We start from the raw sequence: 22,050 nt of genomic DNA, 5'->3' as shown, positions 1-22,050 counted from the left end.
TGTGTTGTTTCAAGTATGAGATATATTTATAATGTAAGATACCTATACTTGCTATCCATATTTCTTTTTTTTAAGATTTATTTTGTTTATATAAGAGCTGGGGTACAGGCCAGAGGTGAGGGAGGGTGAGCGGATTCACCATGAGACAGACAGGCAGCAGAACAGGCAGACAGACCAAAAGCACTGCTTAGGGGAGCAGCAGGCGAGACAGGAGAAGTCTGCTGCACCATGTGGATATCTCCCTGGCCGGCTGGGAATTGAACCCACACTGCAGAGGCTACAGACAGCTTCACAGCGCTGTGCTCAACCTGCTGTACCACCAGGGAGGCCCCTATCCATGCTTCTTTTTAAAAATATATCAAACATTGGAAAACATGTGGGAGAGTTTTCCTGGTCCATCAATATCTTACTGTCCATGAGACAACTTGCTACAAACATAAGCGGACAGCTATATCAACAGCACCTGAGATGATGTCGTGGGGCCAACTGGATCCGAGGGGCACTGTGAAGTCATGTAGAGCTGGTTTATTCACCTCTTGATTCTTGTCAGTGTCCCAGACGGTGCAATGCACAAAGCTAGTGCTTAACACTGAGGTTGGAGGTGACAATGAAGCCCTTTGAGGGTTAGGCAGAGAAATAGAAGCTGAGATAGATTTCATGCCTGTGTTCTTGGTAGAATTACTGTTCCGTGATCTAAGTTTGGCATTTGGTGACCTTGTCATCAAGGGGCTGGAAGTTAGGAATTAAAGTTATGTTTCTTGTGACACACAATCTGGATTCTATTTCTTTCCTCAAGCCTGAAAATGACCCTGGCCAGTCCTATGATTATCGACTAGAATTAGCAGTGCAGGATGTTCTCGTGAAAAACATAGCTCGGGTGGCAGGAGGATAACATTTATAAGTATCCTAGAGGGAGTTGCTGGAGTTTAGGGGCAAAGTTTAATGAGGCTGTTTCTTTCTTTTCTGGAACCTGAGGCCAGAAAATAAACAATATTGTGGTTTTATTAAAACACTAAATACATGGTGATTTTCCACTGACATTTACCTAATCATGGGAAAGAGAGTACCAAAGGGGCTCGGAGGCCCCTGCAGATTTGTGCTTTGTAAGCTATAGCATCAGCAAACATTTGCAGCAGAAGCAGGGAGGTGAGCTATATAGGGAACTCTCCGGTTGTGTGTATTTTGAGGCTAAATATGGAGTCAGTTTTTGCTTTGCATCTATTTCTCCAAATCCAGCACTACCTTTACAAACAAAGAAAAAGAGGCAATTTTGATGTTATTCCATCCACTGTTTCAGCTTGAGAAATTTTAAAATTTTCTACTAAAGGATATCCCAGGACAGCTCTGTCTGAGCTTCTCTTTACTGGTGGACCAAGGGAGGTTGGGACTGGTGCCAACCAAGTGACTTAGCAGTCCCAGGCCTCAGTGTGGTTACAAAGCCAGAGACTGGGGGCCAACTGAGCAGGAATTCTAAGTGACTAAAGCCAAAGCTTTAACCAAATTCAATCAGTGAGTGAAGAGCCGAGGATAAGAGAGAAAATCAAAAGACATGGGATTGCTACAGGCACATAGAATATATTACAGTGGGTGCCAGCTTAGGGTCAGGGCAATGTGGGCCTGAATATTGACTCCAACACTTAATAGTTGTGTGGCCATGAGCACATAAATGAATCCCTCTAAGCTTCTATTTCCTTTGTCAATGGAGGCAAGTATTACTGCCTACCTAATAGGACTGTTGTCATTATTGAGAAAATGTTGGTAAAGCATTCAACACATTGCCTGCCAAGCAATTGAGTGCTCAATAACTATTACCTAGGATGATGATGATCATCCACAGGCACAAATAGGGGAAGAGACTGTAAAAGGGAGTTTGAATTGTGAGGGCCAGAAGCAGTATCCTCCAAATGCTTGGCATGTTCAAACACATATTTAATGATTCTTCCATTGTGTGGTGATTAGTATGGCACATGAGACTCAACAGGCTGCTCTGCACCACATATGCTGGGAGAGAAACTGCCTCTGCAGTAGCACTGAGAAGCAGCTGAGACTCCTCCTATACATTGAGTATCTTGCTTTACTCTTCCTGAAGTTTCTGGCATTCCCATCCCTTTTAGAAGTGATTTAGGTATGCTTTTATCAATTTTGGGTGGGATCCTAATTGAGGGATGAGAGGAGCAAGAGAATGTAGATTTCTCATGCATGATGGTTAGCAGAAGTGTTGGTTTAATTCATTTGTTGAATTAATTTATAGTAATTCATTTATTTTATTCAACAAATTTTTCTGTCCAAGTTAAAGACATGGAAATAGAAGCTAAGTGTCTATCACTATTACCTGGTAGAAAGCTGGATTTTGAGGGCACATTTGTGAAGAATGAGCACTATGATGGAGACAAAGTGTTCTCAGAATGTCATCTGAGGCTAAGGACTTGGTTTAATAAAACACGTGGACACTGGCTCTTCACGAATGGTGGCACTAAAGGAAAAGTAAGTGGAAGTCTATATTGATTAGGGGAACCCTCGGCCAGCTGTAATATTTGACAGTCCACTGTTTCATTTTATTCTAGACCCAGTAAAAAAGATCCTGCCCAAGGGCTGGGTACAAACTGGCAGAAATTGTATTTAAAAATTGTATTTAAATCTTACTTTTACATCAAAGTCCCTTATAAAGCTACTCTAGCCTACACCAGTACCTCCTGCATTATTTTCCATTCTTAACTCTACGTAAAAAATGAACTCAAGTCTTTCTTTAATCTACCTCTCCCTTTTTCTTAAGATGCCAAGTCTTCGTCATTTTTCCATGTAAGCATTTCCAAAATCCTAAAAGACTTTTTCTAAGTACTGGATAGTAAAGGAGTAAAGCCTTGAGAATGATCCACTTGCCTTTAACAAGAAAACAGAAGCAAAACTGAGTAGATTTACATCCTACCTCTCTCCTACTAGCTGTGTAATCTTTGGCAAGTTATAAAACACGTGTGGCTTACTTTTCTTATCTATAAAATGGGACTAATATAAGACGTCTCTCATAGGCTGATAAGTGAGTCAACCCAATGCAATGGCCTTAAAACAAGGTCGGTACATAATAAACCTTCGATTAATGTAAACTATTTTCATACTTATTTTGTAGTAAGTGCCTCATGATAGGATGTGAATGCTTGCTGCATTGTATGTAGATTTACTAGTCAGAATCACAGTGTCTTGCTATTTGAAAATTTTCCTTCTGGGTAGGAATTTCCATTATCCTACTGGGAATAACATCTAGTTTAGTAGGGGCTTGTAATCCAACACAATTCTAATGTACTTACCATTTACATATATGGGAAAATATATCAAAGATTACCATAATGATCAGTAAATTTCAAAAATGAACCACCACATTTCATCACAATTGGTATCTTATTGTTAGAGGGAAAAGGGAGAATTGTTACTTTTGAATTTCAATGGGAAGATTTAAAACCATGATAACAGAGTAGAATTCAAATTTTCACACCAAGTCCAACATTGTAGATGAAACATGGGCAATAATGGAAAGATATGGAGGACAATTTTCTAAGATGCTTTTTCTTTTATAAACTATTATTATCTTTTTTCCCTTGGAAGTTTCCACACATGGTAAAAGTATCAGATAATTCAAAGAAGTTGTTTCAAATCCCTCAGTGCTCCAAGCCTGCTGCAACTTTTTTAAAGGTTTTTATTGAGTTATAGGATACAAACAGAGAAGTGCACAAATCCTTGGTGCATGGCTTGACTAATTTTCACAAACTGAACACTCCCACACAAATCATTTCAGAGCATGAAACAGAACACAACCAGCACCCCAGAAATCCCTTGGGATGCTTTCATTTCCCACCCTCTGCAAATAACCACTACCTCAATTTCTGAAACCATCACTTGTATTGACTTTCAGATTTTCATAAGTGGAACCACAGGGAAATCTGTCTTCTTTTGCTCACCGTGGTTTATGACATTCACCCACAGTGTGTAGCCCCCAAGTGACTCATAGACTACAGCAATGATGTAGCTTTTCTACAGAGAGCCTGCAGGTCACTTGGTGTAGAGGGTGATCCCTGAGGACTGACAGCAACCAACAAGCATCCCTCAGGAAGACTGCATCTCTCTCCAGGCAATTGGAAGAAATGTTAATTGCTGACATGTAGCAGAAAGAAAAAAATTCTTGATTAGATGAATCAGAACTCCAGTTCTTGCTCTTTAATATGAACTTTGAGGTTCTAGTTCGTATTTGTCAAAATGAATTTGGAAAGGTCTGGTAATTTGTGCAAGGTTTAGGGCAGCATTTATGGAACTCCTAGTAGATGTCTGACATATACAAGTTTTTCCCTTCTCTGTTAGAAAAAGAGAAGATACTCCAAAGGGTAGTCCAGGTGCATGGAGGTGTTATGAGAGGGAAGAAAAAGGAAGCCAGGCAAATCTAAACTTCTTCATTAATAATGGTGTTGGAGAAAGAGATTTCTGGAATGATTTCATGGCTATGAAGTTCAAGGCATTGTGTTTTCACCAGCTGATGGATATGCCTCCATCTCTTCTCCTTGCTGCCTCTCTGAACTGCCACCTGGTAAGTTGGTCTAGGTTTGCCCAACCTGGAGAGCCTCGCACAGTACTGCTAGTTTGTCATACTTTGCAGGTTATGTTTGCAGTGGTTTTAAAGGTATTTGCACTCTTATCTAAAGACAAAGATGAAATGTTGAGTGAACCTTTGGAAAGAGATCTAAAAGGCTGGTTAAAGGCTTGCTCTGCTACAATTTTATATTGGGTCCAAACATTATGTTCTAGTAACGAACCAAATGTTCCTATGAGAGGAAAAAGGAAGCATTAAGCTACAGGGGGCATTTGGTCTCTCAGAATTGTCCTCATCTTGTCAAAACTAAACTGGAAGCTTTTGACTATGAGCTTAGGCTTGTCACAAGAAAAGCTGAAAGACATGTTCCAACATTATTTAATTACAACGATAAAGATGCCTGGGTTGGCTGAAAGCTTTAATGTAGGGATTGTAGTATTACTTAAAGAAGTCAATTATTCATCTCATATAAATGTACCTGTGTATGTTCATATGTGTGTGTGTGTGTGTGTGTGTGTGTGTATGAGAAGGGAAGAGACTAGTTATCCACAATGGCAAAATCCAATATGAGCAGTGCATCTTCCCAGCAATTCCTTTTAAAATAATATAAGCTGTATTTTGCCATAGTTCAGAAAAAAATAAGTCTGTTAAAGTAATAAACAGTAAATTTCATATGACCCTTAGTTGAATTTGCCAGAAGGCAGTAGAGCTTTAAACAAAACTGGTTATTTGATGTGAGAAGGAAAATATTTGGGATTTACCTCATTTTCTTTTGCTTCCAGAGCTGCTAATACCCTTAGACAGTAATATGTCCCAAGGTTTGCCCCCCACTAAAACTAATTTATAATCTAGGCAGAGGATGATTAAAGAGAAAGTCTAAACTGTAAGCTTTGTGAAATTGATGATGATGAGGATGATGATGATGATGATGAAGAATAGAAGAGGTGGAGGAACAAAAGGGTAAGGGCAGGCAGAGAGACAGTGGTCGAAGAAGGCCCAACAATAGCTATTATACAAGTACTAAGTACCGATGTTATATCTTTTTAAAAAAGATTTATTTATTTATGCATACAAGAGCTGGGGTATAAGCCAGAGGTACGGGGTTAGGGGTGTGTGAGAGGATTCACCAGAGACAGAGTGGGGAGCAGACAGGTGGAATGACTGAAATACACTGCTGAGGGGAGCAGGGGGTGAGACAGGAGAGGTCTGCTGTGCCATGCGGGTAACTCCCTGGCCGGGGATCGAACTCGTTGTGCAGTGGCTGCAGATAGCTTCATAGGTAGCGTCTTAACCTCTTGTGCCACCAGGGAGGCCCAAATGTTATAACTTATCTCATGAAAATCTCACACCAACTCTAGGAGACAGGCACTATTATGTAACCCTTTATGGGATGAAGAAACAAAAGTACAGAGAATAAATAACTCTAAGGGTAACTCATGTATTCCTACTCCAGAGCCCATGGTCTCAATCATTATTCTGTAGCCTCTACAGCCAAGACAGACCCTATAGGCTGTCATTTTTCTGATTCCAGGGTGACTAGCTAAGCAGTCAGTACTAAATCCATTTCTTTTTAAAACTGTATCTTAAATGTAGACACAGTTATTAAGGATCCTTAGTGATCTGGCCTTATAGCAACTTTCTAACTCTATCTCTCATTACAACTCTTCCTGCCTAGATCCACTGTTTCCATTGTTTTCTAGCACTAAAAATTTCTTGACTCTACAAGATGTGCTCTTTATTATCTTAGGTCTTTTTACAAGAAGGTTCCTCTTGTGCCTGAAATTCTTTATTAACTCCAGGTAATATCTACTCATTCCCTCAAGACTAAAGTCTAATGTCATCTACTCTGTGAAGTCTCCCTTGATTCCTTTAAGCAGAGTAAATAACTCTTCTGTGTTTCTCAACAGTACTCTGTCTGTGCCACTAATAGAGTTGTAGGGCATTCAGTTCAGTTTTTCTGTGTTTATATATTTCCCTTTGATGGTGTTTTGTTTTGGTCTGGTTTTTGATAGGCAGTGGCTGCATAGCCATCTCTGATTTTCTTTCTTTGTATTATTGATTGAGATTACTGCTTTTGTCCTTCCTTGCAGATGAATAGAAATACCAAGAACTGCCACATATCACCACACAGATTTGATACTGCACAAATCCACAGAGGGCACATCCACAAAAATGACAATGTGGGGCCTCCCTGGTGGCGCAAGAGGTTAAGACACAACCTATGAAGCTATCCTCAGCCACTGCAGGACAAGTTCGATCCCTGGCTTGGGAGCTACCCATATGGCACAGCAGACCTCTCCTGACTTACCTGCTGCTCCCCTCAGCAGTATATTTCATCAGTCTGCCTGTTCTGTTCCCCACTCTGTCTCTGGTAAATTCCCTCATCCCCTACACCTCTGGCCTGTACTCCAGTTCTTGTATGCATAAATAAATAAGTCTTTAAAAAAAAACGACAATGTGAACAGCTCCCCCAGAGCCATGTGGGGTATTCCTGCACAATGAACACAACAACTTAGTATCAACAATAAGATACTTAAAAATATAAATGCACAAGGAGTCAATGGAGGAAGAGTTGTAGCATATGGCAGGATACAGAGACCTTCAGACCAAACCAACTTTGTCATTTGAGATCAGTTATATCGTAGCTTGAGTAAAGTACTGATATTGTAAAGCAGATGGTCAGTTTATGACCATGTCATAATCCAAACACCTTCAAAATGCAACGTGCTCCAGAAAAAAACTCAGTGGACTTTATTGCCAGTACTCTGTCTAAACTTGTTCAAGCATGGGCAAGATAGTTTCATCATACATATATGGAAAGTTGACCCAGTCAAGAGATTATGATGCTGGTGTTAGCAACAAATTGCTATTAGAGGTATCTGTGACTGTTATGCAGCCGAAGTGGAGTTCTCTGCACTTCAGTAGGGTTATCCACCTGCAGGAGTCCACGGGCACAGTGTGAGAGCAGCAAGATGAAGATTATCTACACTCCACCAAGCAAAACATCAAGCCCCAAGATGAGGCAAGAGTGCATATGCTAAGCAAGGTAGAAAACAACCCAAACAGCATTCAAAGGATAAATAAAACTGGCCTTCCTGATTTAACTTTGTGCAGCCAGGCTGTCATCTTAAGGCCTGATGATCAGCAGGTTGTCTATTTTGCTCAAGTCCATTTCTAATGAAGGTCGTATCTGTGGGATGCCCTCTCAGAGCCTTTTAGCCCTACCAGGCCAGCTGAAGGGCTAATGATTGGAAGCTGCTTTTAATTTCCTCCTGGCTTCCCTTTTGTTATCTTACCGCTTGCCATCTCTCAGATGCTTGTACTTGATGGATTCTGTGGAGATAAAGATAAGGGTAATTTCTTGCCTGCGATGCTTTTCTTTTGATCTTTTGTGGTTTTATTTTTGCACTTTGGAGTGTGGCACTCCTACTGTGCAGCCAGATGTGCCCGGATCCTATTGAGATGCAGCCAGAGCACACAGACCGCAGCAAGACTGTTCTGAGAGGGCCCGGATCATTTGTGCTCTGGGCAAAGAACACAAAGGGGGAGGGCAGTGAGGAGATGGACAGGGACAGGAAGTAGGTGTGAGGCTTCAGTCAGGGAAGGCAAGGGCAGGAGACCCTGGAGTAGAGGGGTGGCCTGCTGCCTGCTCTGCTTTCACTGTTAAGCAACGCATACCAAAGGGCTAGGATACACTCGATGTGGGTTGCACAGAAAACAAATTACAACTACTGCATAAAATTGCACATTGCAGTGTACTGGCCAAAAATAATGGTAATTACACGACTCCTTCCCCAGCATCTTGCATGCTGACCCTGGGCAGGCCTCCGGAGCTAGCATTTTAAACTAAAAATCCCCTTTAGAGCTTTTTTCCACTAATCTCCCACATCTTTCAAGTGACTGATGATGAGACTAACAGTCGTATAGGCCGTGGTCATTCTGAAGCTGTGATAACATAACACAGCCAGGTTCCCACTGTCCAAGATCAGCCTCAGCTGATTTTGACCGGCAGCTCCAAAGTTATGAAAATAGTTCCACACCTATCCTGCCAGGGCTTCTTAAGAATTTTTTCATTCATAACACATGTAACTGAGGGACGGCCTGGTCCACACAATGTACACATGACTTCTTAGCTCGGCCACCCCTGGCTCCTCACTTCAAATTAAAGCCTAAGTTTTTAGGCTTCCTTCCCTGAGTGCATGCTGCCTTTCTCACCCTCCCCCATGTGAGACACCTCCACAATGATGTGATTATCACCTTTGTAGCACTTCTGTTCCACTTTCTTTTAACAAATATTCTGCTACTTGCTTTGTAGTCTAGGTCTTTGTTTTTCTGAGTGATAGAAATAGGGTCAGCTTCATGGGCCACCTGTGCCATCCTGCAGAAGGATTCCATGCGTGGTATAACACTTTGGGTATAATGTCATCTAGAAACTATTAATAATTTATGTAACGTTTTGAGCCTGTCCTAAAGGGGTTATTTACATAATCTTCTAACCTACCCCACCTCAGAAAGTGAACTCAGACTCACAACCCCCCCAATCCCCATCCCCAGAGTTAAAAAAAAAAAAAAAAAGACCATTTTGTGCTTGGCCCATAATAGGTATTTAATGAATGTTCAGTTTTAGGGGAGTGTTCCTAACACAGTGGCCAACAGTCCAAACTCTGAAGCCAATTGCTTAGGTTCAAATTTCAGATGCTTAGGTTCAAATTTCAGAGCCTCCCTGGAGGTGCAAGGGGTGAAGGCGCAGCACTATGAAGCTATCTGCAGCCACTGCAGCATGAGTTCGATCCCCAGCCAGGAAGGTGACCACATGGCACAGCAGACTTCTTCTGTCTTGCCCGCTGCTCCCCTCAACAGTGTACTTAAGTCAATCTGCCTGTTCTGCTCCCCACTCTGCCTCTGGTGAATCCTCTCACCCCCTGCATCTCTGGCCTGTACCCCAGGTCTCGTATGCATAAATGAATCTTTAAAAAAAAAAAACAAATTTCAGATGCCATCACTCACTAGTTCTGTGACTTTGGACAGGTCACAGTTTTGTGCCTTAGGTTTTTCATCTAAGAATCCAAGGAGTGGGCCAAGCAGTGGGTCTTCTATAAAAGAGAACAATAATAATGCCTATCTTATAAAGCTTTTGTGAGGATACACTGAGCTAGCTAACATATATAAAGTTCATACAACAGTTTCTAGAATATAGAAAATAAATGCCTCGTATTAGCTGCCATTATTATAATTCTTGCTGCTGCTGCCACTGTTGTTACTTGATGATTTTTTTTTTCCAGCTGAATTTGATCTAAGTAAGGAAGAGCAGAAGTGTTCAGAAAATATGCTGAAAAAGTCAGACTTTTTAGCAGGCTCCCAAGGTTTTGGTCATTGGCCTGGGAAAACCTGCATTTTTTTCTCAAGAGCAAATGAACAGCATGAGGTCATCACCTCTGGAAGTTCCCACTGGCCTTAATTCAAGAAACTCAGCCTCTCTCTATCTCAGGCAGTCCTCCAGTATCAAGGAGCTCCTCCCTGAGTGGAGAAATAATTGTGGATTGGCAGCTTCAGCTTGGGGTTTGCAGCTGCCTCCTCTCCTGCCCTTCCTCTGACCAGCCCCTGTGGGGGATGCTTCGTGGTTGGCAACAGCCACTGCACTCCTCTCCAAACTGGTGGTTAGGAGGCCCCAGAGGGGGACACCCTGCTTTCTCCATGCTGATTACTATGATCTCCAAGAAACGCAGAGCTGAAAGCAGATGGTTTGGGGGCTGGTAAGCCCACACAAGAGCTCTGTGATGAGCGGGGTCAGCAGGAATCTCTGTAGCAAGGGGTCCTGAAGCTCAGAGGTCAAAGTCACCCTGGTGAGGGACAGATCTGGGAACTGAGGCCAGTTCTGCTGGTCAGTCTGTGATAGGCCAGGTTCCAGTATCAAGAACAAAGATTTTCCTGCCTGGGAGACAAGAATTCCCATTCCTGCCATGGAATCACAAGGTTCCATACTGATACCCCCCCCTTCAGCACACTATTTATCCACACCTCTCCTAGACAAGGCTTGTTATGCTAACAAGCTGCACCGAGGCAGGCGTGTGACTGTTTCACTGTGTTGATTTCCACTGGATGATGCCGGTGGCTCGCCTCCATTCCTCTTCATTTCTTCTTCATTTTCACACACTCCCTCCCTGGCTTCCATGGCAGTTGCTTGCTGACATCTCTCCTTGTCAATTAAGGCATCCACTCAGCTTTCAATAATTTAGAGAAGGTGACCACAAAATCAATGTTTTACAATAAAAGGGGAGCACATTTATGAAGCCTAATTTACTCTAACAAGCTCATTTTTGTTTTAATGTTTTTAAATCTTGGTAATTCTATTAAATTGGAAGTCTTCGAGAAGAGTGTTGCAAGGATAATTACACACTACAGTTTGTTTTCCAGCCCCAGTCTTACAGAGAAATTGGCGGTGGATGTTGCAATGCAGAGGAGCTTCTGGGACTTTCTCAAAAGGGAAGAAGGTACAGTAAGTGATACCAAAAATAATGGGGTGCAAGAAGCTCAGCCGTGTTTGAGGCACTGGGTACAGCAGAAAAACAATACATGATGGCAGATTCATTCATTGCACAAATATGCCCTGGGCAGCTACTAAGGGCCCAGCACTGTGCTGCACCCTGGGTATACAACATACCAAGCCCATGCCCTCAGAGCATCGCCAGTCAAGCTGGGAGGTAATTATTGATTCTTACAGAGTTTGCATGGAAAGGGCTAATAAGAGACTTTCTAGTCCAATCTTCCCATGAGGTATAAGATTTGCAGAAATCACAGTCAGCACTGACACTTACACCAAGATATGACTTCTACTTTAAGGCCACTTTATTCCTTTTTATGTAACTCAAGGAAAAACAAAATGTTGCCTAAAGTTTCTACACCACTGACCTGCCAAAGGGCCTGAGCTCCTGACTGCTGCTTTCCCTTCCTGAAGGGATATGCACATTTTGATTGAATAAAAAAGCATGGTGTTATCTGCAGGGGTGACTGATCAGGCGACTATCCCTGAAAGAGTGGATCCCACCAGCACAGGTGGACCCTGACTCAGACAGCATGGAAGCACCAGGCTTCAGGCTCCAAGATGCAAGGGAGGAAGGCAAAAGAAGAACCCTGAAGAGGAGGTAAGGAAAAAGGGCGTACCATTTACCAAGCACGTACTGTGTGCTACTTTGCACATATACTTCCACAATGAAACCACAGGACAACACTGTGGAATAAGTTTTGCCCATTTTAGCCCAAGGGGGCACTACACACTTGCTGCCTATTGACAACGGGCAAAAGTTCTTGCCTTATACCTATATATTAGTGTAGCATCATCCAAAAGAACTTTGTGCAGTACTAGGTATGTTTCAAATTTGTGCTGTCCAATATGGCAGCCACTAATCACATGTGACTACTGAGCTCTTGCAGTGCGGCTACTGTGAATGAGGAACTGAATTTTCAACATTGGTTAACTTTGATTTAAAATAGTCACATTGTAGCTAATGACTAATATATTGAACAACACACGTCCTAAAAGATTCTTTAAACCTAGAGCTCACAAAGACCCATGCTTACCTGTTAAGCAAGTTCAGCATGTACTGGGGGAAGATGAAAAATGCTGGCAAATGATAAATTTGTGTCTGGTATGAAGACACAAATGTCAGAAGCAATCTGGGCTAACAGCTTCAGTTACATCCAGACATCATTAGTGGACTTAAGGATTCATTAAGTTTTAGAATCCCTTCACTGATGAGCAGGATGCACTTGTCTGATATGCCTAGCTGTGTCACATTATTTTATGGGCAGAACGAACATTCTCAAAAATTTATGTCCTTGTTTAGAAGGCTAAGAAGTAAATCCCTCTCAGCCTAAAAGACCAGGTCAAACTGAAATCATGGGCACTTAAAAATCATCTTGGGGGCCTCCCTGTGGCGCAAGGGTTAAGACGCAACCTTTGAAGCAATCCGCAGCCACTGCAGCGCGAGTTCAATCCCGTGCCAGGGAGCTACCCACATGGGTGGACCTCTCCTGACTCACCTGTTGCTCCCCTCAGCAGTGTATTTCAGTCAATCTGCCTATTCTGTTCCCCACTCTGTCTCTAGAAAATCCTCTCATCCCCCCACACTTCTGGCCTGTACCCCAGTTCTTGTATACATGAATAAATAAATCTTTAAAAAAAAATCTTTGGCTCCAATACACACCAAGTATTGCCTGTGGATGGGCACGACTCAGCACTGCTCTGTGTGTGTCACCCCACAACTTCCAAATCTGCTCTAGAGCTTTTGTTTTTCCTCTCCCTCTCTATATTACCCCCCTCAAAATTATGCTAAGTTTCACTGTATTCCTAGGAAACGTGTCATAAGACTAAGGTAAATTTGGAAAGAGAATCTCTGAATGCAAAGCTATTATAATCTAACTAAAAATGAGGTTATACTTTTTCCTTTTTCACATTTGCATGTTCATCCTATCAGTAAAATATCAGAATTTTTAGTTGATATTAACTATTTGAATTTTATAATTTTCAATGATTGAAATTCAAAATAAATGATAAATACAAATATATAATAAGTATAAATATATAAACAAATGTTTGCAATATATAATAAATATGATTTATTATGATAAATATGGCAGAGTATCTTCCTCTCAGAACCTTAGTAAATATTGAAATCTGTTTTGTTCCCAGAAAGCAAGGATTAATGTCTCCCACACTTTCCATATTCCAGGTAAATTGACCTCTGTGCACTAGGAACTTCTCTAAGGGTTGCTTGGGAGGACAAAAGGTCTTATGAAATCACTATTACAGATGAAGAAACTGAGAAACAGAAAGGTTATGGAATTTCATTAGTCAACATATATCAATCAGGAGCCGATGCACACATATCTAGCACTGTGCTAGGTTCCATAGAAGATACTATTCTCAAGAAATTTCCATTCAGGAAGGAAAGGGAGAAGATCCACATCTGGCTTTCTAAGATTCTTATTATTATCTTAGATAATCTTTGTGGGCTTATCATTCACAAGGACATGATAGATTCCACAAAAGTTCCTCTGGAAGACCAGGTATGGTAAACCAAAATGGTTCTCTTTTTTTTTAAAGATGTATTTAGTTATGCATATAAGAACTGGGGTACAGACCAGAGGTGTGGGGGTAAGAAGATACACCAGAGGGAGTGGGGAACAGAACAGGCAGACTGACTGAAATACATGGCTGAGGGGAGCAGCAGGAGAGACAGGAGAGGTCTGCTGCACTATGTGAGGAGCTCCCTGGCCGGTGGGGGATCGAATTCCTGCTACAGTGACTGCCCATTGCTTGATAGTGCTGTGACTTTAACCCCTGAGCCTCCAGGGAGGCCCACCAAAATGGTTTTTAACAAAAGAGTGGAACGTTTTTCTTCTCTTCTGTCTTCTGGTGCCTAAGAAATCTATCGGTCAGAGTTTAGACTGTACTCCCCGGAAGAGTATATCCCACATTTATGCTTAAAACATGAAAATAAACCAATTCAATACTTTACTGTAGATGCACAGTACAGCTTATAGCCGTGATGCCCGGTTCAGGACCCTGCCTCATGGAGCACACAAAGTGGTTTCCTGTGGGACTGATGAAATCCAGATCTCAGCCCATGTGGGTGTTGACAGAGCCTCATTTGCACATTACCACTTCTGCCCTGAGGAATAAATTACACCCAGGTGGACTTCTGCCTGTTTTAGAAACCAGGAAATATATAAAGATGATCCTTTTGCCAGATGACTCAGAGAGCTTTTTGAGGATAAATAGGAACTGTATTTCCTATCATCTCAGTCCTTTCCTTTCCCTCCTCTGCAACATACCATGATGCGCTCCTATGCTTACATGAGGTCACAACTAGGAAGCAATTATAGTAAAAGACAAAACCTAAACTCTGTCATTTTGTTATTACTTAAAAAATATGACTATAAATAAACTTGGGATGCAGGAAAACCAAAGTTACTATGCAGAAAAAAAAGCCAAGAAATGTAATTATGATGGAATCCATAGTTGATGTTCCATGGGTCATAGTGATCGTTCTGCACAAGGAAAGTAACTATTAATCAATCATACAAGATCATGAACATCATTTTATCCAAAAATATGAGGTATCCTTTCACATGCAATTGCCACTTGACCTCTGGACAAGACAATGAAGGATTTAGAGAACAGCTTCATCTACCTTTAGTGAAAATTCAGAACCCTAACCTAGAATAAACTGTGGGACTCTGGGAAAATGCTCTCTAAAAATTCCAGAAGCCAAACACAGAAGTGACAGCTATGCAGAGGAAGCAGCACTTAGTTCCCATTGGCTCAACTCTCAGTAGGCTCCCACTATGGAGGAAGCAGCAGTGGAATCAGTGTCTGGGTGATACTGTCTATCTCTCAGGTCTCTCAGGTAACCTGACCTTTTCCTACAGTTAGGCTGGAAGACACAAGCTGACAACAGAAGAGGTCCCTGGCTTTGCTCCTAAGAGTAACTAATATCTTACTCTAACCTGAGAGACACTACATCAAGAGAGTTGAGTAGCTAGCAGTGGGACTTGAGCACCCTTGAACATCAGAGTCCAGTGCAGACTTCAATGATGCGGACATGGAGGACATTCACCTGGTGAATTGGCATGAGTGATGTCTTTGGGGCATCAACTCCAACAGGAGGGGAAACAAAAGCAAAAATGAGCAAATGGAATTCAAAAGGGCACCTGCACCCCTATGTTTCTGGCAGCACTGTTTACAATTGTTAAGCTATGAAAACAACCCAAATGCCAAAAAAATAGGTGACTGGATCAAAAAGATGTGGTACATATACACAATGGAATATTACTCAGCAATCAAAAAAGATAAACTCATGCCATTTGCAGCAACATGGATGGAGCTGGAAGGGATCATGCTCAACAAAATAAGCCAGAAAGAAAAAGAAAAATACCAGATGGTCTAACTCATAGCAGGAATTTAGAAAACCTAAATAAGGGGGCAGGAAAAAAGACTAATTATAATAAAGTAAAAATCAAAATCAATAAGCAACTATAAACCAGAGACACACTATAGGGTTGGGGGAAGAGGGAGTAGGATCAAAACAAGGGGGTTAGGAATTGTATGGGGACTATAACCAAAATGAAAATGCATACATTGTGCAAACATGAAAAATGATGTAAAAAACATAAAATTTAAAAATATAATAATAAAGAAAGAGGAGGGGGCGGAGCAACATGGCGGCGAAGAGACTCCGCGAGTAAGATCTCCCATTAAAAAAAGTTAATAGGGAGGAAAAGCGGCAGGTCCAGTGAGAACTGGGACACGGAAGATAACGGGTGACGCCAGCAAACTACCCGAAGAAGAAAGTGGCCATAAAAGAGGACCAGAAGGGAGGAAAGCGCAGAACCTTGCTCCCCTCCCCCGCCCACAGAGGCGGCACTCTCCTACCGGCAGAGAGGAGGAACAACAAAACCAAAACGGCCAACAAGAACAAACGACGCAGCAAGCGGGACTGTGCGTGGAAAGGAACTATTGCAGCCACCACACCCCGTGAACGGGAGCTGAGGCGAACCCTGCAGGATCCGCCGCGGCGGTGAGGGAACGGCTCCGGGCGCCATTAGAGAAGAACAAAGACCCCGGGAGACGCGCACACAGCCCGGGCTGCCGGTAAGCTTGAGCGGAAAAGTGGCGCGCTCGGCGCGCTTGAAAAGCAAACGCAGATCGGGATCGCGGCTGCCCAGGTCCCCGCGCCTGCGACCTAGGCTTGCGGGGAGACGACCTAGGCTTGCGGGGAGACGCGCGGAGGTCCTCACTGACGTGAAGGTCCCTCCCTGAGTGAGCAGGAACCAGGCGCCCAGGCACGGGAGCTGTGCAAAAGGCGCCATTCCCGCGCCACTGAACTGGGCTACAGCCCGCGTCCTGGAACTGAGGGCTTTGAACTGAGACCCGGGGCACGAAAATTCGGGGCGTGGGTTCTCCACGACGGTGGGGCACAAGGCAGACACAGCACCCAAAGCTTTTGAGGTGTACCCTACCATTCCCGCTCTGTTCCCTGTCCCACGGGGTGGGGGAGGCGAAAAACAGACCCCAAGGACAATAGGAGAGATCTCTGCGCCACCTAGCGACCAGGAAAAAAAAAGTCACTAACACCCCATAGAACAGGAAATTTCTTAGACTGCTTGAAAGGGCAGAAGGCTTCTGCAGGACCAGTGGCCAGCGGGAAGTTATTCCACGCCAGGCCCTTCCGAACAGCAGTCTGAGCCCACAGAGGGAGCAGGCACCCACGTCCGGGGCAGACCAGGTGCGCAGAAGAGTGTGCCTGAAACCGGAGGCACAGGGACTGCATCCCGCTTCGCCATTTGAGAACAGGGACATTTCTTCAGTAAAAACTGCCTAAAACCAGCAGAAAGCTCCCCCAGAAGACAGAGATGGCTCCTGGAAGAGCCAGAGGGGAGCGGAGAAGTTCACCAAGATGTCAGTCAGTCGAGCAACAGTGTCCCAACGCATATGACAAATAAGAAAACAGACAGTAGGGAGTAGAAGAACCACACGCAACCTAACAACTCCTCAGGAAAGAAGCACACCACAAAAAGAAAACCACTCCCCAGATTGCAACGACAGCAACTTGGAAGAACTTCTGAGCCTTCCAGAAAGAGAATTTAAAATTGCCATGATTAAAAAAGTGACAGATCAGAAGAAGGAAATTGAGTCCCTAAAGAGGGAAGTAAAAGAAATGCAGGAGATCAAAGAATTAATGGAGGAACTAAAAAACTCCGGGAAAAGCAAGGAAAGCAGATAGATGAAATGGAAGAACGAATAAGTTCTCTTGAAGACACAGAAATAAAAAGAACCAAAACAGAAAAGGAAAGAGAAGTACGAAGGAAAAAGAATGAAGAAAGACTTCGGGAACTATCTGACTCCATGAGGAAAGGAAAATATAAGAGTTATAGGAATCCAGAAGGAGAGGAGAGAGATGTAGGAACAGAGAAAATATTCCAGGAGATAATTGAAGAGAACTTCCCAAATGCGAAGAAGGAGCTGAAAATTGATATACAAGAAGCAAGAAGAACACCAAACTTCCACGACGAAGGAAAAGCACAGCAGACACACAATAGTAAAGCTCCCAAGAATCCAGGACAAGGAAAAAATAATGAAGCTGACAAGAGGGAAGAAACAGATAACATTCAATGGAAAACCAATCAGGCTGACATCAGACTTCTCTGAAGAAACACTACGGGCAAGGAGAGAGTGGAGGGACATAGTGAACAGACTCCAAGAAAACAGATGCCAACCAAGAATACTCTATCCCGCAAAGCTCTCTTTCCTCCATGAAGAAAGAATATGGACCTTCCCAGACAAAGAGAAACTCCGGAATTTCATTACGAATAAACCCCCACTCCAAAAAATACTACAAGGAATCCTAAAGCCAGAACTCAGAGGGACGAATAACAACGAAAGAAGACCAAAAAAAAAAAAAAAGTTATTAAAGAATACATAAAATCAAGGAAAGACAAACATAATGGCAAATACAGATGCTAACATATCAATATTAACTCTAAATGTAAATGGACTAACTCTTCAATAAAAAGACACAGAGTTGCAGCCTGGATTAGAACAAAACCCCCTTTGCTGTCTCCAGGAAACACATTTAGCTACAAAAGATAAAAATAGGCTCAAAGTCAAAGGATGGAAATCAATCCTACAAGCAAATGGGCCAAAAAAGAAAGCAGGAACAGCTATACTTACATCAGATAAAACAGACTTCAAACTCAAAAAAATAAAAAGAGACCCCAATGGTCACTACATTATGATCAGGGACAATACTTCAAGAAGAAATAACACTCATTAACATATACTCACCAAACGAAGAGCACCAAAATATATCAGACAACTGTTGTCCTCTCTGAAAACAGACATCAGAGAAAACACATACGTAGTGGGAGACTTCAACACACCACTATCAACAATGGATAGATCAACAAGACAAAAAATAAGTAAAGAAACTAAAGCTCTAAATAAGGACCTAGAGCATTTGGGCTTAACAGACATCTATAGAACACTAAACCCAAAAAAAACGGAGTAAACATTTTTCTCAAGCGCACAAGGATCATTCTCCAGGATGGATAACATACTGGGGCACAAGACAAACATCAACAGATACACCAAGATTGAAATCATACCAACCATCTTTTCTGACCACGAAGGCATCAAACTAGAAATAAATCATAAAAAGAAGGCAAGGAACTATCCTACCTCATGGAGATTAAAAGCCACACTACTGGAAGACCACTGGACTAACGAGGAGATCAAGAAGAAATAAAAAATTCTTTGAATTGAATGACAAGGAGGACACCAATATCCTAAATGTATGGGATGCAGCAAAAGCAGTAATAAGAGAGAAATATATAGCAATAGAAGCTCACATCAAAAAACAAGAAAGAACTCAAAGAAACAACCTAATCTCGAAGCTCAAAGATCTAGAAAAAGAACAACAAAAAACCCCAAACCAGTAGAAGAAAAGAAATAATGAAAACCAAAGCAGAAATAAATGAAATTGAACTAAAAAAACAATCCAAAGATCAATGAAACCAAGAGCTGGTTCTTTGAAAAAATAAAAAAATAGACAAACCCCTAGCCAGGCTCACAAAGGAAAAAAGGGAGAAAGCACAAATACACAGGATCATAAATGAAAGAGGAGAAATCACAACGGACACAGCAGAAATCAAAAGAATAATCAGTAACTACTATGAACAGTTATATGGAAAACAAGTTCAACAATCTAGAGGAGATGGACAATTCCTACAACTCTACAATCACCAAAGCTAGATAAAGAAGAAATAGAACACCTAAACAGACCAATTACAAGCAGCGAAATTGAAATGGTAATCAAAAACCTCCCCAAAAACAAAAGCCCAGGGCCTGATGGATTTACAAATGAATTCTACCAAACATTCAGAGACGAATTAGTGCCTATCCTTCACAAACTCTTCCAAAAAATTGAGAAGGAAGGGACAATACCAAACACGTTCTATGAAGCCAATATTACACTAATACCAAAACCGAACAAGGACAACACAAAAAAGGAAAACTACAGGCCAATCCCCTAATGAACACTGATGCAAAAATCCTCAATAAATTTTAGCTATCAGAATCCAACAATGTATCCATAAGATAATTCACCACGACCAAGTTGGATTCATTCCAGGAGCACAAGGATGGTTTAACATCCGAAAATCAATCAACGTTATCCAACACATCACAAAAAGAAAAATATAAAACCATATGATAATATCAATAGATGCTGAGAAAGCTTTCGACAAAGTGCAACACCCATTCATGATAAAAGCCCTTGAAATTCTTGGGATACAAGGAACGTAACTCAACATCATAAAGGCCATCTATGACAAGCCAACAGCCAGTATCATTCTCAATGGTGAAAAGCTGAAAGCAATTCCATTAAGATCTGGAACAAGACAAGATGTCCACTCTCACCACTGCTTTTCAATATAATACTGGAAGTCCTAGCCAGAGCAATAGACAAGAGAAAGACATCCAAGGAATCCAAATAGGAAAGAAGAAGTCAAACTATCACTATTTGCAGATGATATGATAATATACATAGAGAACCCCAAAATCTCCACAGAAAAACTAATTCAACTCATCAATCAATTCAGTAAAGTGTCAGGATACAAAATCAACACGCAAAAGTCAGTAGCCTTCCTATACACAAACAATAAATCTGAAGAAGAAGAAATCAAAAAAAACACCCCTTTATTATCGAAACAAAAAAATCAAATATTGGGATAAATCTAACAAAAGAGGTAAAGGACCTATACAAAGAAAACTATAAAACACTGTTAAAAAAATAGAAGAAGACACAAAGAAATGGAAGACATCCCTGCTCATGGATTGGAAGAATAAACATTATTAAAATGGCCATCCTACAAAAGCAATATACAGATTCAATGCTATTCCAATCAAAATCTCAATGGCATTCTTCAAAGAAATAGAACATATGATGAAATTCATATGGAATCACCAAAAACCCCGAAAGCCAAAGCTCTACTGAAAAAAAAAGAAGGAAATGGAGGCATCACACTCCCAGACTTCAAACTATACTACAAAGCCATAATCATCAAAACTGCATGGTATTGGAACAAGAACAGACATACAGACCAATGGAATCGAATAGAAAATCCAGAAATAAACCCACAGATTTATGGTCAACTAATCTTTGACAAAGGAGCAAAGACTATGCATTGGAGCAAAGAAAGTTTGTTCAATAAATGGTGCTGGGAAAACTGGGGTCGCTACAAGCAAAAGAATGAAGCTTGACCACTACTCACACCATACACAAAAATCAACTCAAAATGGATTAAAGAACTAGACATAAGACCTGAAACCATAAAATACATAGAAGGAAATATAGGCGAAACACTACAGGATTTGCACATCAAAGACATCTTTACAGACACATCACCCAAAGCAGTGATAGTGAAGACAAAGATAAACAGCTGGGACTACATCAAATTAAAGAGCTTCTGCACAGCAAAAGAGACAATAACAAAACACAAGAGAACCCCACCAACTGGGAGAACATTTTTGCACCCAACACTAATGATAAAGGACTGATCACAAAAATCTGCAAAGAGCTGATGAGACTCAGCAACAACAAAGAAAATAATCCAGTCAAAAAATGGGCAGAAGAGCTAAAAAGAAACTTCTCTGAAGAGGAAATGCAAATGGCCAACAGGCATATGAAAAAATGTTCAACATCACTTGTAATCAGGGAAATGCAAATCAAAACTACCATGAGATACCATCTCACACCAGTGAGAATGGCACATATTAAAAAAACTAGCAACAACAAATGTTGGCGAGGGTGTGGAGAAAAAGGAACTCTTCTGCACTGTTGGTGGGTGCAAACGGTCAACCACTATGGAGAGCTGTGTGGAGATTTCTGGACCTACTAACATAGAGCTTCCATATGATCCAGCAATTCCACTCCTAGGTATTTACCCAAAGGACACAGAAACATCAATTCCAAAGAGCACCTGCACCCCTATGTTTATAGCAGCACTGTTTACAATAGCTAAGCTTTGGAATCCAACCAAATGCCCAAAAATAGATGACTGGATCAAGAAGATGTGGTACATATATACCATGGATATTTACTCAGCATTCAAAAAGATAAACACATGCAATTTGCAGCAACATGGATGGCATGGAAGGGATCATGCTCAGCCGAAATAAGCCAAAAAAAAAAGAAAAATACCGGATGGTCTCACTCATAGCAGGAATTAGAAAACTTAAAATAAGGGACCAGGAAAATGAATATAAGAAAGTGAAAATCAAAATCAAAAAAAACTATGAACCAGAGACACTTTTTGGGGGGTGGGGGCGGGAGGGAAGGATTGGGGTCAGAATGGGGCGTTTGCAATTGTATGGGGAATATAAAAATAAAATTTAATATTAAAAAAAATAATAAAGA

This window comes from Talpa occidentalis, unplaced genomic scaffold, assembly GCF_014898055.3.
Source record: "Talpa occidentalis isolate TD23 unplaced genomic scaffold, MPIMG_talOcc4v2.1 talOcc4.11, whole genome shotgun sequence".
Classification (NCBI taxonomy): Eukaryota; Metazoa; Chordata; class Mammalia; order Eulipotyphla; family Talpidae; genus Talpa; species Talpa occidentalis.
Note: the sequence above shows the minus strand (reverse complement) of the source record.